This window comes from Lethenteron reissneri, chromosome 7 (assembly GCF_015708825.2).
Source record: "Lethenteron reissneri isolate LAM-NWPU_2019-01 chromosome 7, ASM1570882v1, whole genome shotgun sequence".
NCBI classification, from domain to species: domain Eukaryota; kingdom Metazoa; phylum Chordata; class Hyperoartia; order Petromyzontiformes; family Petromyzontidae; genus Lethenteron; species Lethenteron reissneri.
Window position 1 is genome coordinate 10553489 of NC_083785.1, and position 17513 is coordinate 10571001.

General features: G+C 47.3%; 1 long non-coding RNA gene across 1 annotated transcript in view; it reads right to left on the minus strand.

Annotated features, from left to right (window-relative positions):
• The window catches only part of LOC133357553 (uncharacterized), a 178006-nt gene that overhangs the window by 29948 nt on the left and 130545 nt on the right, over positions 1-17513 (minus strand). Inside the window, exon 2 of the long non-coding RNA XR_009756980.1 lies at positions 2670-2716. This is a non-coding gene — a long non-coding RNA (uncharacterized LOC133357553). The remainder of the gene's footprint in view (positions 1-2669; positions 2717-17513) is intronic.

Here is a 17513-nt window from a genome sequence, read left to right on the forward strand (position 1 = left end):
ATTATCCTAATCAGTCATGATTTATCCACTGCTGAATGAATGAAGCCCTATCTACATAAGCCATCATCACCCCTTTTTGCATGTGGAAGATCTATCACGTGAAGGGGTCTCAGAAGTGGGTCTGCAACATCTCAGAAAGCGGCCATTGTCCTGCGAGAGTTGTGAACGGAGATATTTCTTCATCGCATTGTGCGCAGATGAAAGGAGGAATGAGTGTGCTTTCTATTTTCGGATTTATCCGAAAAATCTGAGAATCGGGCCTAGGTATGAATAACCCGGATTAACTGGCAAAACATATCGTTTCGGATGAGAGTATGAATCAACGTCGCCTGCCAAACGTGGCATTCTTAAGCAAAGTGTTGCGTTGATTTTTTGTCGGCACCAAGATACGTTTACATTCTTTAATAACGCAAACAATCTGTTAATCTGAAAAAAAGATCCAAAAGTTGCCTCAGAATCTTTTTTAAAATCTCAAAATCATTCCTACATGACAGAGCACAACTGGAATAAATTACAATGATTGTAAAATAGAAATTCACGAGAGGACACAACTGGATCAAGGTCAGGCCTGGTCGCGTCAATTTAATTAGAGTGGTGGCACAAAAAGTACCACATCCGCCCGCCGAATAACACGTGCTGTTAAGGAAGTGCACTCCTTGGATATAATCAAATGAGAAGAGTGGAGTGAGCAATAAAAAAAATGTGTCCAAGACCGTATGGCTTGGACAAGACAATCTGGATCTCTGTGGCTCACTGAAACACAGGAAGGAACACGCACTCGCGGTTCACTCAATGTGTTCCCTCGTTTTGCCGGCTTTGGGTGGAATTTAATACGCGACTCAGATCGGTGGCCAAGCGGTTTAAACGCTAGGGCGCTGGAGCCAGAACCGCATGAAATCCAGAATTCATATTCTTAGGTTTTTTTCGGTAAAGTCACGTAGGTAAAAAATTATAAAAGTAAAATAAAAATTAAATTAAAATCACGACGTTTCGGAAGCAACACAAGCTTCCGTCTTCAGGTGTAACAGTCACAGCACGATAGCTGTATCAAGTGAGACTCTGTATCAAGTGAGACTCTCACTTGATACAGTTATCGTGCTGTGACTGTTCCACCTGAAGACGGAAGCTTGTGTTGCTTCCGAAACGTCGTGATTTTGATTTTGATTTTATTTTACTTTTATTAATTTAAATTTTTTACCTACGTGACTTTACCAAAAAAAACCTAAGAATATGAATCCTTGCAGTCACGAAAGCTTCAAATCCAGAATTCATATTTGGGTTTCAGCCCCCCGGGATTAAAGCACAGTGAGTCAGTGATCCCAGCCCAGTCAGAATTAACTACACACAAAACTACAGGACGGTTGGCTACGTACAGATCTTTCATACCGTAGGCGCCACGATGGTGAGATGTTAACTACCTCGCCTGGTATACAGGTCGTGAGTTCAATCCCAACTCTGACGCCTGTATATTTGGAGTTTGCATGTCTCTCTCCCTGTGGTCGTGTGGGATTTTCTAGGGGTCCTCCGGGTTTTCTCTCCACGTTTAGGATCAACATCACGCGTTTACACTTTTTGGGTGCTATAAATATTAACACAAGTCACTTTGTTGAGCTATCATATGTGGCAAGGTCGCTTCTGAAATAAGAGCTATATAGCTTAGGTGGGGCCTTACCTGGTATAATAGTTTCGTTTTAATAATGTTAATAAAAATGTGCGTTCAATTTGGCTTCTGACAGGTGTCAGTAGCCGCCCCAGGTCTCCCCCCCCCCCCCCCGGTCGCTCAATTACTCATCACCCTCACCTCACCGGCCTCACCTCACCACACTCACCTCACCACACTCACCTCACCTCACCACACTCACCTCACCTCTACACACTCACCACACTCACCTCACCACACTCACCTCACCACACTCACCTCACCACACTCACCTCACCACACTCACCTCACCACAATCACCTCACCACAATCACCTCACCACAATCAACGGCAGACGGCGGAAATCTCTAAACGAAGACTCCCAATAGCGGTCCTAACGTCGCAAATTAGTGCAATTAATTAAGCACGTGGTATACACTGTGGGGCGATTTGCATGGAAAACAAATGCATCGCTTAACCATTAACTAAAGGCCACGTGGATTGCAACTGATATTGCCGTTACTTTTCTCCAATATAGCTTCATCCGCAATCATCCGATCTCTCCGTATCAACCGCAAATCCATTACTCGCAATTGGGGCCTAAATTCCTCAACTGAATATTTTGCGGGTCGCTGGTAGACTCGAGTCGGTGTCACGTGACTGGCTGTAGACACAGCCATCGTGAGAGGTACATTTGGTGGCTGTGTGCCAGATGCGGGAATATCTTCGAGATCGCCGGACCTGGATTGACCCGTCTCAAATTAAGCCCCTGCGTATACACGTCACTTAGAAGGGTTGATGGCCAGGCCAAGGATAGTGACGGAATGGCAGCCATGGAATGGGACGCGTCTCGTGCGCAAGTGCTGGGTTGCATTGTGGGATTATGGACGATGGCTCTGGCTTGGGGAAGCTTTCATTCAACAAAAGATTGACCGTGATTGATTACGATGACGATTCAGAGTCACTGATGAATCGACGCATTAATCGGGATCGTTGTACCCTGGGACAGCGGAATAATTAAGAATGTTACCTTCGCCACCCTTGCATCCGTCTTGTCATCCTCCGAGGGGACACGCGCTGCAAACCGCAGGTGAGAAAAAAAAACACCACAAAGCTGCAATTAACGACATCGTTAGGGAGTGAATGAAATGATCCTGCATGCTAAATGAGACGCTGTCCTTCGGGAGCTTCTGTCTGGGTCTGTTCTCACAAGGAGATGGCCTGCACCAAGCGTGTGGCACCAGGCGGAGGGTGAGGATTTGCGTGCATGCAGCGCGTGCCTACCTGCCTCGGCATTTCAAACCGCCTTGCCTCCCCCATCTCGTCTCGACTATTTCGGCGCCCCACGGCGGTCCAGCATATGGGGGACCACCCAGTGGCTGCCGTCCGTACGCGGAATAACGGTGAAAGCAGCGCACGGGGGGGGGGGGGGGGGGACAGCGAGTGGGCAATAAGTCCGGCAGGCACAACCGGCGATGGCGCCGCATGCGCAGGCTTTCCCAATTAGTTCTAGATTTGAAGCTTTCGTGACTGCAAAGATTCATACTCTTAGGTTTTTTCGGTCAAGTCACGTAGGTACAAATAAATAATAAAAATAGAAATAATAATAGAAATAAAATAATAAATCACGACGTTTCGGAGGCAACACAAGTCTTCGTCATCAGGTGGGACCGTCACAGCTAAATTTACTCATTTGATACAGTAAATTTAGCTGTGACGGTCCCACCTTCCCACCTGATGACGGAGACTTGTGTTGCCTCCGAAACGTCGTGATTTATTATTTTATTTCTATTATTATTTCTATTATTTTTATTATTTATTTGTACCTACGTGACTTGACCGAAAAAACCTAAGAGTATACTTCCCAAATAGGTTTTGCGAGTCCTTGTGACGATGAAATTGGAACAGCGACACGGTCGCAAACTCATCGGGCGGCCGATCCGCTTGGAGATGCGAGCCGCGTGGAGTGAGGGTGGCACAGCCGGACAGAGAGCAGCGACGACCCTGCTGATCGAGCCGAGCGCAGCTCAACTCGTGGCCCAACGGAAAGCGAGGTTTTTTTTGCCGTGGTTTGAACCCTGGCGCCCGCCCTGGTTAATACGGCGGGGCGAAGTAAACCGTAAAAACACTTCGCGCGCCATCTGCCTCACACAGCTGGACGTGGCAAGTTCCCCTGACGTCATTCCCGATGGGTCGGCCATTGTGTTGCCGCCGTCATAGCCCGAATGCGCATAATCACCTGCGAATTACTCAATTGGCATTACACACGAGCAGAAATCATCGCCCCCCCCTCCCCCCCCACTGGCAGACGAATGTCCATACTCTTTGGTTCTTTCGGTAAAGTCACGTAGATAGAAAATTAATAGATCACGACGTTTCGATCGCAACACAAGCAACCGTCATCAGGTGAGGCAAACACGGCAGGAAAACTGCTGACGTAGGAGCTGTGTTTGTCTCACCTTGCTGACGGTTGCTTGTGTTGCGATCGAAACGTCGTGATCTATTAATTTTCTATCTACGTGACTTTACCGAAAGAACCAAAGAGTATGGATTCCTGCAGTCACGAAAGCTTCAAATCAAGATTGAGACGAATGTCCGTTAACTTTTTTGTGTTTAGTATGTCGTCTTCCCCCACCCCGCACCTCCGAATCTCCGATTAGCACGGTTGTTTACGTTCGGTGCAAAATAAGTTTAAAACATACATACTAAGTCACCTTGTGCCCCGCAGCGACAGCTGCTACTGGTGGGTACCCTTTGGAACGTGTTGAGTTTAGACGAGATGCGAGCCGCTTATCGCCTAGACGCCCCTGTATAAAGAGGAGGGCCGCTCCATCAAAAAACTAAATTCCTTTTTCAGTGGTATCATGAGCCACTTAATACGACCCACTGCCCCAGTCAGGCCCGCTCACTCACTCGACAAAGAGGGGACACATTTGAAGAGCCAGCCTCTTGACAGGGAGAGCAGACCCAACAGCTAGGAGCGAGGGGATAGGCAGGAGAGAGTGTGTGTAGGGGAGTGGAGTGAGATGAAAGGGGAGAGGTAGGAGAGTGCGTGGAGGGGAGTGGAGTGAGATGAATAGGGGAGAGACAAGTAGAGAGGTGTGTGGAGGGAGTAGAGTGAGATGAGAAGGGGGAGAGGGCAGGAGACGTGTGCGTGGAGGGGGAGAGGAGTGGAGTGGAAATGAGAGGGAGAGAGGTAGGAGAGTGCGTGGAGGGGATGGAATGAGATGAGGGGAGAGAGGCAGTGCGAGTGCGTGGAGGAGGAGTAGAGTGGAGATTGAGAGTATGGAGAGTGCGTGAGAGGGGAGTGGAGTGAGATGAAAGGGGAGAGGCATGAGAGTTTGTGGAGGGGAGTGGAGTGAGATGAGAGGGTAGGAGAGTGTGTGGAGGGGAGTGGAGTGAGATGAAAGGGGAGAGGCAGGAGGAGTGCGTGGAGGGGAGTGGAGTGAGATGAAAGGGGGAGATGGCAGGAGAGTGTGGGGAGGGGAGTGGGTGAGATGAGAAAGGTGAGAGGCAGGAGAGTGCGTGGAGGGGAGTGGAATGAGATGAGGGGAGAGAAGCAGGAGAGTGCGTGGAGGGGAGTAGAGTGAGATGAGAGGTAGGAGAGTGCGTGGAGGAGAGTGAGATGAAAGGGGAGAGGCAGGAGAGTGTGTGGAGGGGAGTGGAGTGAGATGAGAGGTAGGAGAGTGTGTGGAGGGGAGTGGAGTGAGATGAATGGGGAGAGGCAGGAGAGTGTGTGGAGGGGAGTGGAGTGAGATGAAAGGGGAGAGGCAGGAGAGTGTGTGGAGGGGAGTGGAGTGAGATGAGAGGTAGGAGAGTGTGTGGAGGGGAGTGGAGTGAGATGAATGGGGAGAGGCAAGAGAGTGCGTGGAGGGGAGTGGGGTGAGATGAGAGGGGAGAGGTAGGAAAGTGCGTGGAGGGTAGTGGAGTGAGATGAGAGGGGAGAGGTAGGAGAGTGCGTGGAGGGGAGTGGAGTGAGATGAATGGGGAGAGGCAGGAGAGTCCGTGGAGGGGACTGGAGTGAGATGAGAGGGGAGAGGTAGGAGAGTGTGTGGATAGGAGTAGAGTGAGATGAGAGGGAAAGGTAGGAGAGTGCGTGGAGGGGAGTGGAGTGAGATGAGAGGGGAGAGGTAGGAGAGTGCGTGGAGGGGAGTGGAGTGAGATGAGAGGGGAGAGGTAGAAGAGTGCGTGGAGGGGAGTGGAGTGAGATGAATGGGGAGAGGCAGGAGAGTGCGTGGAGGGGACTGGAGTGAGATGAGAGGGGAGAGGCAGGAGAGTGCGTGGAGGGGAGTCGGGTGAGATGAAAGGGGAGAGGTAGGAGAGTGTGTGGAGGGGAGTGAAGTGAGATGAGAGGGCAGAGGTAGGTAGGGGCGAGTGTGTAGACCGGTGGGAGATGCTCGCCATGACGAGAGAAAGCGAGAGGGTGAGAAGGATGCACACCGAGTCGCGTTGCCCCCGTGCACTTCCCAAGTCACATCACAGCACCGCTAACGTAATGAAAATTCTAATGCCTCACTGAGTGAATTGCAGCGTGAATCGATGGGACCCAGAAATAGCAAGAGACAGCCATTAACAGGAAGATATACTTTGCTGGATATCAAAGGCCAGAAGGCTTTTAAATACTGCCTGCATTATACCCTAAAGACGTATGAGTGCACGCATACAAATGGGATTTTTTTTTCTGAATGGACGAGGCTTTCAAAACATTTATTTAGGAGAAATATCGCTCTCTCAATCCTCGGTCTCCCTTGGAGAAGAAACAAAAGACAGAGTGTGCGATACCACGCTGGCTGGCAGTGATGCACATACACAACTGAAAATTTAGCACCATGGTGGCGAGATGCTAACTTCGTCGCCTGGTATACAGGAGGGCGTAGGTTCGATCCCAACCCTGAAGCTGCATATTTGGAGTTTGCATGTTCTCCAATTGGTCCCGTGAATTTTTCTCCAGGGTTCTCTGTTTTTTTAAATCCTTTATATTAAGTTCACTTGCTTGCTTGCTTGCACGCTTACGACCGTGCAAATCTTTCGATCGTTTTTTTAACCCACTTCCCAGTGATCCAATCGAGCTGACATTTTGCACACAGACTCGTTGGTGCGTGACAATTTATTTCCACTTTTTAGGAAGAAAAAAAATCATATTTAATTTAAAATACCAATGTGATAAAAATGAAACTCTTACTCAAGAAAAACAAAAATGAATAATAAAATACAACCGATGCCACGCATATAAAGGATTTATAGTGAAAAACTTTGTTTTTACGGGTTAATTTTTTCCCTCCACATTTAGAAACACGCGTTTCGAGTATTTGGCTGTTCTAAATATCCATAAGATAAGCCACTTTGTTGACCTATCTTTGTGACGAAGTCACTTTTTAAAAAGAGCTACATAGCTCAGTGAGCCTTAACTGGTAAAATGAAGAGTTTAAGTTTAGATATAAAAATGCTCAAACCGTTTCGGCCACCATCCCAGCATCTCGGCCTCTAAGAGACGAGTCAGCTCGACTGAGCGTCCCTTGGAAGAACTGGCAACGTTCCCGGGCAAATCAGGAGGGCCCTCTCTGTTCTCGTTTTCATTCCCACAGGGCGAGGGCTGCAAACTCCGGGGCACTCCTGCGGCCAACGAGCGGCATCTGTGAACAGCAACGCTGAGGGTGAAGGCAAGGACTCGGGACTGTTGCCGACGGGTTTCCAAGTCTAATTGGTGACTTTGCTTGTTTTCCTACGAGAGCTGTTGTTGAGCTTACGTTTTCCTGGCCGAAATATTGCTAACCTTATTTATGTTACATATCTGTTGAGCAAGACGTACACAAAAACACATGGCGATGTGTGTTTTTGGTTTTTTAAACAACCAATTTAAAAGTCGATATGTATTTGCGCTCTCCTGTCGATCGGCTAAATGACCAACGCTCTTCCATCTGCTTCAATTCACGGGCGCAACGACATCAAAGAGCCGGAAACGTCATCACCACCGTCGCCGGAATGCGACCGCCACGGAGCTCCAGCTCTTCCAGGGCAATGAAATCCGCTGTGAATTCCGATAAGCAGCGGGAATGGTGGCGCAAATGCAAGGAAAGTAAACTGGATGAAAATGCGATTTTGTTTTTTACAAAGTCCTGTTCAGTCACAAATACAATTTCAGTTTTGAAAACACAAACCATCAACGCACTCCTGTTACGACGCGTGAACAGAGCCCACGCGGTTTTGGCTCTGCGCGTATCGCGCGTTATGTAAGGGGGGGGGGGGGGGGAACGCCACGCGTATTTTCAATTAGCCCAATTTTATCAGTTTCAATTTCCAGCATCCCACGCAAATGGACAGACGCCGGGCAACCGTAGAACACAGCGCAGACAGGAAAATCATAACGACGGCGCACCGGCCGCCGTGGTAATGGCCCTGTTTGCACCGCTGGCGTATACAATCCGACACTTTTTCCCCCTTCCCAGCCCAGTACCACTCAATCTCAGCGGCAGTAGCATGATCCACAGGCCTCTCCCAGCCGACGATCTCGACTTTTAACCCTAAACTGAACGATAAACTGTTTCTATTTTACCAGGTAAGGCCCACTGAGCTCTGGAGAGCTTGGATGAAGAGGAAAGACCCCAGCTGGGCCCCAAAGTGAGAGGGCCAGGAGGTATGCAGTCAACAATGCTTGACTCAGGGAGGAGGACGCCCCTGCCATGCATAGTCCCATGGGATGTTGGCTATCAACAACAAGGCAACTCCTATGACTAATTGGGAATGGGACACAAGCGTAGGATTGATCACCCTGTCGCTGGCCGCCTTTGGGGAGGGTGTATAGTATGAAAGGCCGAAACACCCTAGGAACCAAAGGTTCACTACTGACGATGCGCTCCCCAAATTTCACCAGGCTCACTGTTCATGAACTCTTGGAAGTGCTTGCACAAAGGATAGTAACATCTCATCCTGTGTTCTTGGAATCTATCAGATGCAACCAGGTCGCAACTTGAAAGCTCAACTCTGTGGATTATCAAGTGGAAATGTATCGTAACCAAATACTCTAAATGTAGAGGGGAAAAACTGGAGGGCCCGGCGAAATCGTTATTATCATTATCAATCCACTGCTGGATGAAGGCCTCCCCAATCCGTTTCCACCTCTCACAACCCTGAGATGTAATAATCCACCTGTACACAGGATTATTTCATCGTCCAATCGCACCGTGACGTATATCATCATCATGGTCATCGTGATCATTCGAACAACTGCGGTCAACCCATCAATACCGCGAGGTGAACAGAGGCAGGAGATCGCATCGAGGCAATAAACTCTGGATTGCGAGTCCCGGTGATCTATTACACCACGGCATCGTCACAAAAACCTGTGCGTTCGAATATGGAACACAACCAAACAATAACACGCACGGACAGGTGGCATTAACTGACCTCTTGTCATCTCTCACCACTTTCCACTCTCTAGTCCACGACAATCATGGGACGACGTCACAGGCAGCCCTGCGTGGCGTGCTGGAATTCGAGCCTATTCATTGCCACACATTCCTTGGCAAATGCCTTTACCCACACAGCCTAAATCGGCTACATTTTATATCCACCGTTCCTGCACAATTTAAAAAAAAACATGCGAACAATAAAATCAATTACCGAGAAATGTATTCTTCAATTCTGTTCTGCGGCAGTACAATGCGGGGGTAACGTGAAAGTCATTTCGAGGTTGTGGACGGGGGCAGTGGAGGGGGGGGGGGGGTTTGGGAGTTTGCTTACAACAAAAGATAGCGGTCAATGTCCACCAATTGTACAGCTGTGATTCATCGCGCAAAATTGCACGCGCGGGCCAGTCTTATATTATATGTCACTTCCCCCCTCCCCTAATGTTTATCGCGATTAAGCTCTCGACGTTAACATCAGGAGACGACGAATCAATTCACAACTTTTAAAATAATAAAAATAAAACATAATAAAATCATTCTCACGACGTTTCGATAACTGCACGCAGACCTGGTTTTCACCTGAAGACGGCTGCTTGCGTTGTGGCCGAAACGTCGTGAGAATTATTTTAGAATGTTTAATTTTTATTATTTTATTACCTCCCTTCTACGTGACTTTACTGAAAGAACCAAGAAGACTATTCACAACTCTCGCAGAGTAGACCAGCGTGGCTCTCTGCGGAGCTGCCCCACATAAGCGGATATTACGGAGCTAGATCCGAGATCCCTTCAAGTGACCTCTGGTCCACACAATAGTGGGGGGGAGAGGGGGCAGCACTTTCCAACCAGACCCTGCTCCTGGCAGTAAGTGCCCATAGCGTGACGGTTAAGCCAACGATCATAATTCACAGAGGATGGAATTGAGCCAACTTAAGTGCAGAGCCAGATTTAATGAGTCTTGTTTGTGTACCAAGAACCCACTTCTCAAGTCTGAGGCATCTGTCTCTCTCTCTTCTCAATCCCCCTCTCTTCCAGATCCTGTGAAGGCTGCGTGCAGTTATCGTGTTGGCAGGTCCATATTTCCGATTGCTCTGGCCCAAATGTGACATGTCACACAGCCAAGACCTCCCGGGGGTACCACGCAGCTGCACAGCATCAGGGCTTCTCTGCCACAAAGCCATTGTTGCCAGGTACGATGCACAAATAAACCGAGACATGACCATGGGAAGATGAATATCTCCGGAATACCGGAAGAGGTGCATTCATTAGGCAACTGACAACAACAAAAACGGCACCGTTAATGCCCTGGGAAGACTCACAGATTCCCCAGGACAGCAGCCATCTCCTCAACAAGAGGATGATGCCTGAACAAAAAAAAAGACCAGGACTGGTGGCAATCCAAATCACAGCTCATGAGGAGCCCAGGGCTGAACCTAGAGCCGAGCTGGCACTGTCCATTAGCACCAGCTCACGCAGCTGGTGGCAATTTAGCCTGGCGTTGCGAATAACCAGTCGGTGAATGGTCGATGACAACCTGCGGAATATCAGCCAAGTCCCAGTCCGTGGATTTAATCCGCTCATTCTGTTGGTTTCGTTGACTGAAAGCAGTCAACTATTTTTAGCTATTGCAATATTGGGGGGGGGGGGGGGGGGGGGGTGATGGGTCTGTGGTTTCTACTGCCTGACTCTTGTCAGGTCAAACCAATCGGTGAGCTAAAGTTAAATCTTGTCACATACATGAAAAGTCAATTACCTTGTCAAGTTTTCCTGAATGCACTCGCAGCCTCCAGAAACCAAATTATCTCAGTCGGAGTCTTCATTCAGCCTCGTTAGTTTTGTCCGGTCATGGTCAGTCATGCCCCAAGTCTCTGGTGCGTAGTCAGTCATCGCCTTGCACAAAGCCATCATCATCCTCAAAGTCTTCTTGGTTCTTTCGGTAAAGTCACGTAGAAGGGAAATAATAAAAGAATAAAAATAAAACATGATAAAATAATTCTCACGACGTTTCGGCCACAACGCAAAGTCATCGTCAGCCATGGCCGATCCGCTGCTGGATGAACTTCCTCCCCAAGCCACTGCCTCACGATCCTACAAAGTAACAATTCACCTCGGCCCCTGCACGTGCGAGTGCTCTCCTCGCTCCATCTCCTTGCGGGAAGGTCTCCCCGGCGAGTTCCCTCCCTCGGCTGCCACTCCGTGGTTATTAGTAGTATTATTAATCTCACCGTCATAGTCGACTATAAAACGACAAAACAGCACATGAGTGACGAACACTTTCGCGACCAATTCCGTGAAACAAATTGACAAACCCCGTTACCCAGCAGCCCGAGCAGGACTCTTGCTTCGTTGCTCATCCCGCCCCCCCCCCCCCCCCCCCTCGGGACTGGACTGGGGGGCACCAGAGGGGTGAGTGACAGTGCAAGCCACTGGCCAGACAGAGGGCCCCCTTTTGGGGGGCTGCGACTGTAACCGAGCGCAGTGCCCGACTCGAGCGACGGGACCCCCCCCCGGGACCACCCCCCCCCCCCCCCGTGTGCGTTTCAGAGGAGGCGAGCTCCTGCACTTTGATGGTGGGAAATCATGTCGTGTCGATAGTTCGATTAAACATGAGAAATTGCGATTTAATTGAGGGACTGCGTGTTCTCTTCTTTGTGTGATCTGAGACTGCGTTTTGTTGCTGTTGTTGTTGCTGCCTTGGCCACCTCCGATTAGCACGGTTGGCTTACGCACGGTGAGAACTAATTTCAACATGCGCAAGTTATAAATTGTATGTATTGTCGTACTTGCTTGCCTTTTCTATATTTTGCACACCTATCGTTTTGTATTGTTTGTTGTTGTAGCTTGCTGACCCGGCCCTACTGGACATCATTAAAAAGAGCTTTATAGCTCATCGGAATCCTCCAGCCGAGATAAAGATTCTGATTCAGAATGAGAGAGGATCAGGTTATAAAAATAAAAAAATGTACTCGTCCATCAAGCGTGCCAGCTGAAGGCTTGTACAGACACCTAGTGGCAAAGGCAGGAAGCGTGCGTCGACCATTGCCAGAGCGAATTCCTGCTCAAATGCGCATCGACGAGGAAGTTCTCACCTACCACGTAGAAGGGAAATAATAAAATAATAAAAATAAAACATAATAAAATTCTCACGACGTTTTGGCCACAACGCAAGCAGCCGTCCTCAGGTGAAGAAACTGAGCTGTCGGAAAGACAGCGTCTTCATGAACACTGCTAAGCTTGGCAGCGTATTTGAGCTGGGTGGGAGGAGGAGAGAGCCTTGACAAATAAGTTTGCATATAAACAGAAAATGTTGCATATTGATGACAAATGCAGATATGGGGTTAGTCACTCCTTGCGGAATGTGTTGGCGGTGGGGGGTCTCAAAGTCATATTATGCTAGTGTATTAGTATTTCGCTTTTATTATTTCCCTTCTACGTGACTTTACCGAAAGAACCAAGAATATGAATCCCTGCAGTCACGAAAGCTTTATATCGAAATTTCTCACCTACCGTTAACAGCCCCCCTGAGTCAGTGTTGGAAATTCCACATTACTATGGCAGGAAAGGGAAATTGGTACTCTCTTCTATGACAACCACTGTTCACTTTCTCCCAAAGCGGGTATCTATTTTAGCGGCCCTGGTGGAATGATGGGCTGAGTCAACCACCCAAGCCGAATTTGAACTCGCAAATCTTCAGATTGCAAGCCGCCAGTTTCTACCGCTCAACCGCCTCGCAGGTGAACCTTGACCTTTGCATCATCTCCCGTCCTGACGATCATTCCTGAATGCTCATGGGTTAAAGGGCTGGCCTGACCCATCCGTAATTGCCCACCAAGGTCAGAAACTGCTGCAATCGTGGTTGCGCTGCTTTGTAAAAACCCCGACACGAGCTCTCATGATAATTGGTTCTTTACCCTTCTATCTGGCAACAAAACTGACACCTTTTTGCAAGGAGTCATGTTTGCATAGACCGCAATACCTGCAGTCATAATACAAACAAAAGAACATAACTCTGATAATGTGCACTGTCCTTGAAGTTGATTGGTCCACACCCGAGACAGCTTTCCTTCGAGCCTAGTCTCATATGGGTTGGACCAGATGACGCCAAAAGGCGCCGTGCGCCTTTTGGCGTCTATGCAAACACGACTCCTTGCAAAAAGGTGTCAGTTTTGTTGCCAGATAGAAGGGTAAAGAACCAATTATCATATTTTTATAGGCAAATGAGGTCCCCATAGACGAGCTCTCATGTTACGCGGACACTTGTTTTTATTCCCATCAACCACCCCCCTCCCTCCCCCCCCGAAAAAAATAATTGTTTCAGTTCAATGAGATTTAAAGGCTGGATTTATGACATGAATTATATGTATCCACATCTTCAGAATCTTAATTCGTCCCTCTGTGAGTGAAAGCATCGCATTCGTACACGAGATATTTGAATTTTGGTTCAGCGGTAGGAATCTTAATATGAGACGCTCCAGAAAGTAAGATGCACCAGAAAGTAAGCCGCGTAAGCTGCAGTGGCTTCCTCATATCGGGTGAGCGTTAACAGATGGCCGCAGAAGCGCATCTGCAAGCACGCGATGCAGTGACTATCTTTGTTGAATGGTTAGCGAAAAACTGCTGAGAAGATGACCGGAGTTTGCATGATGGTTTATGCTCCTTTTATTATGTTTTATTTTTATTATTTTATTATTTTCCTTCTACGTGACTTTACCGAAAGAACCAAGAAGATGAGATCAACCAAGGTATTGTGATTCATATAACGGTAACAAGCGTGTTCGCTGGCGAGTTATACACAGCCACGTACAACAGGACGTTTTAATAGTGCCAGAATGCACAGTCCCACGTGGAATGAGTGAACACTGCCTACAATACAATTTGGTAGTTACAAAGTGCCGAAATGTGACTGTATTTACTACATTACTATACATTATATGTAAAAAAGTGAATAATAATGTATTGGTAGTTAATGATATTATATCAACAGTGCCAGAACGCAGTCACATTAGTAGTAAGTATTTTTGATAATAATGTTTAATAGTTTACTTATTTACGCAGGAAAGCCATACCGAGTTCAATGACTCTCGTTCAGGAAGGGTCCTGAATACTTCGGGGTTTTTTGAATTTTAAGATGTTCTTAGGCCAATTAACAACGCGTGTTTATTATACAAGTCGGAGGAAACCGGCACACCCAGAGAAAGGCCACGTGAGCGATGAGGAGCAACGCTTTGTCCCCATACAGATGGTGATGAGTCCACTCGCTGGACCAGCTTCTCCTGGCGAGCCAGGGTATGGCACATCATCGACGCCCACGGGAATGGAGTTTCGCATCAAGTACACTGACACATTGTACATGTTGTGGCTTTGCTCTCCAAACACACCGCTGTACTTATCACGAATTGGCATGTTCTGTTCACGTGACAAACCTTACTAATTGGCTGTCGGGTGGTGCCGGGTGGTGCCGGGTGGTGCCGGGTGGTGCCGGGTGGTGCCGGGTGGTGCCGGGTGGTGCCGGGTGGTGCCGGGTGGTGCCGGGTGGTGCCGGGTGGTGCCGGGTGGTGCCGGGTGGTGCCGGGTGGTGCCGGGTGGTGCCGGGTGGTGCTGGATTGAACAACACATGCGCGATCTAACCCAAAAAAAACAGTATTATACACTGACACATGGGTGGGGAGGCGGAAGGGAAGAGGGGGTCAATATTTCTCGGGAGATTGAAGAGTGGTTTTACTTTTTCCAAAGTAATTTTTCAGACAGAAGAGAGGGGGCAAATCAGACACCATCCATGCAATTCGCTGCACTTAGCCACCGCTATCTCCCTTTCTGCCAGACCCCGTAGTAATTTGCTGTTTGTTGTCGCCAGGCCTCCGTTGCAATACTCAGGCTCCTCGCGAATCAGACACCAGCTCAGAGCGAATTGCGTTAGAAAAAAATTGTAAACTCTACTAAGTTACATTTATTTTATACTCTTTGGTTCTTTCGGTAAAGTCACGTAGGTAGATAGAGCACGACGTTTCGATCGCAACGCAAGCCATCGTCAACAGGCGGAAGAAAGAGGAGGGAAGCTGCTGATGCAGGCTGCTTTTATAGGTTCGAGATGGGCATAGCCCCAGAGTCATAAACGAAGTGGGGGGGGGGAGAGCTAGTGATGTTAAAGTGAGAAATCTGCATGTAAATGTACTGTGTAAATGTGATTGGCATGTGAATGTAAGCTCGCAGCGCCCCATCACATCGAGGACTGCATGTAAATCGGAAAAATCTCGGAAAGGACCACAGCCACATCGGAGCAAGCAAACGACGGTGGCTGTGTTAGTGAATGTAAGTCAGAGAGTCGCAAATAACTGCTAAACTTGGGCAGGTAGGAAGGGAACATCACTGCCAGTTATGACCTAAACTGATTACTAACGTCCTGATTTTACCAGGTAAGACCCACTGAGCTATGTAGCTCTTTTTCAGAAGCGACCTGGCCACAAATGATAGCTCGACGCAGTGGCTTATCATGTGAGTATTTATAGCAGCCAAATACTCTAAACACCTTGGTCAATAATTATTGTGTGGCCTTAAAAAGAAACAAATATGTATAACAGGTGACGTTTTGGGAAACAGCCCTTCTTCGCAGCACACAAAATACGAGATATTACCATGATAATGGAATAAAGGAAATGATAGTGAGGAATCAAACATTTAAACAAGATTAAAATCATAAATAGAATAAATTCTAATGAATTAGCCCGTGAATTTATGACAATAAATTCTAATGATTCAGCCCGTGAATTTATGATTAACGATGTTATCTATTCTTTCACACTGGTCGTTAACTTGACGAGATTATATGAAAGGACTTAGACGTACTGTTCATCCATCCTTATCAAGGCTACAAGCAATTGTCCAAACAACACTCACATGAATAATACTCCCATTGAAAAAACGTGAATTATAAACACTGCCGCGTGTTTCTGATCGGTGGTTTGCATCCTGCCCATCCACGTGGCCACCATGCCCTGTACTGGACACTAATATGTTGTTAAAATCATCAGAACATCATCAAGAACAGGCCACATTCCACACAAATCCTTCCTAATTGGGAACTTAAAAGACACAAAGCCACAGTAGTGCGATTGTGGCCATTAAACACAAATTATGGACCATACAGTAATCTCATTGAGGACATGAGATAAAAAAATACCCAGATATATTGTAAATACATGAGACCCATGTAGATACATACTCACATAGATACATAGAGACACATCGAGAGACTCATTAGACACATAGACAGTCGGGTCCAGATGTCTTGTGACGCCCTCAATTAATTGACCCCTACATTTTTGTTTTCCTTTACTTATTCACTTGTTTTCACATCCATTGGTATTGTATCAAAAATATTACGTTTTAAGATAATTAAATGGTGGCGGTCGGGGGGGTGGTAGTCACGGGACATCTAGATCAATCTGTCCATTAAAGAAGAACCACGTCAGTGAGATTGTGGTCATGCAAGTCAAACTATGGACCACACATAAGAGTAAAACTAAAAAGAGGTAAAAACGAAGCTTTTCAATGCACTTTTATTTGCACTCAAAAGGAGAAAATAAATTATTTTGACCCCACAATTCATCAAATTGTATGTGCTCAATAAATGTGCATTTAAACATGCTTTCGCGACCAATATTATCCAGGTTTTTTTTTGGGGGGGGGAGGGGGTTAGATCTCGTAAATATAAACGTGTCATTAAACCAGCCGTAAATGTTGAAGGGTTTACTCTCCAAGACACTACTGTGTGCTCTACTAGTAACGAATTGGCCACGTTTTACGTGAGAAGCCTTACTTAATTGGCTGCATCGGGTGGTGTCGGGTTTAACGACATATTTATGCGATCTAACCCACCCACTCCCCCCAAAAAAAACCTCTTATCATGGATAAAAGTGGGTGGCTTGCAGAAAATATACTTAAAACATATCAAAGGTCACCCACTTTTATTCAACACATCAACATTTGATGGAATTCCAGCGCGGGGGAGAGGGTCATAAGAATGTATTTATATTCTAGATTTGAAGCTTTCGTGACTGCAAGGATTCATATACTCTTAGGTTTTTTTCGGTAAAGTCACACAGGGAAAGGAAGCTTGTGTTGCCTCCGAAACGTCGTGATTTATTATTTTATTTCAATTATTATTCCGCATTATTTATTTATTTATCCATACGTTGAGTGCAAGTAAAGGTGTGTGTGTGCGTTGCTGAAGCTTGTGGGTGTTTTTGTATTACCTAGCAATAGTTATTGTTGTACTTGTTGGCCTCGTGCTAAAGGAAGAAAAAAATCAGCCGCAGCGGCCGCTCCTGCGCCACGTGGGCCGCCTCCTATTGGTCAGAAGCTGGCCCAGCAACAAGCGCTGTGATTGGACCTGAGCCGTTTGCAGTCGTGGGGTGGGCGAAACCAATCGTGGCCGCTCCTTGCGTCATGTCAAGCGCCGCCTCCCATTGGTC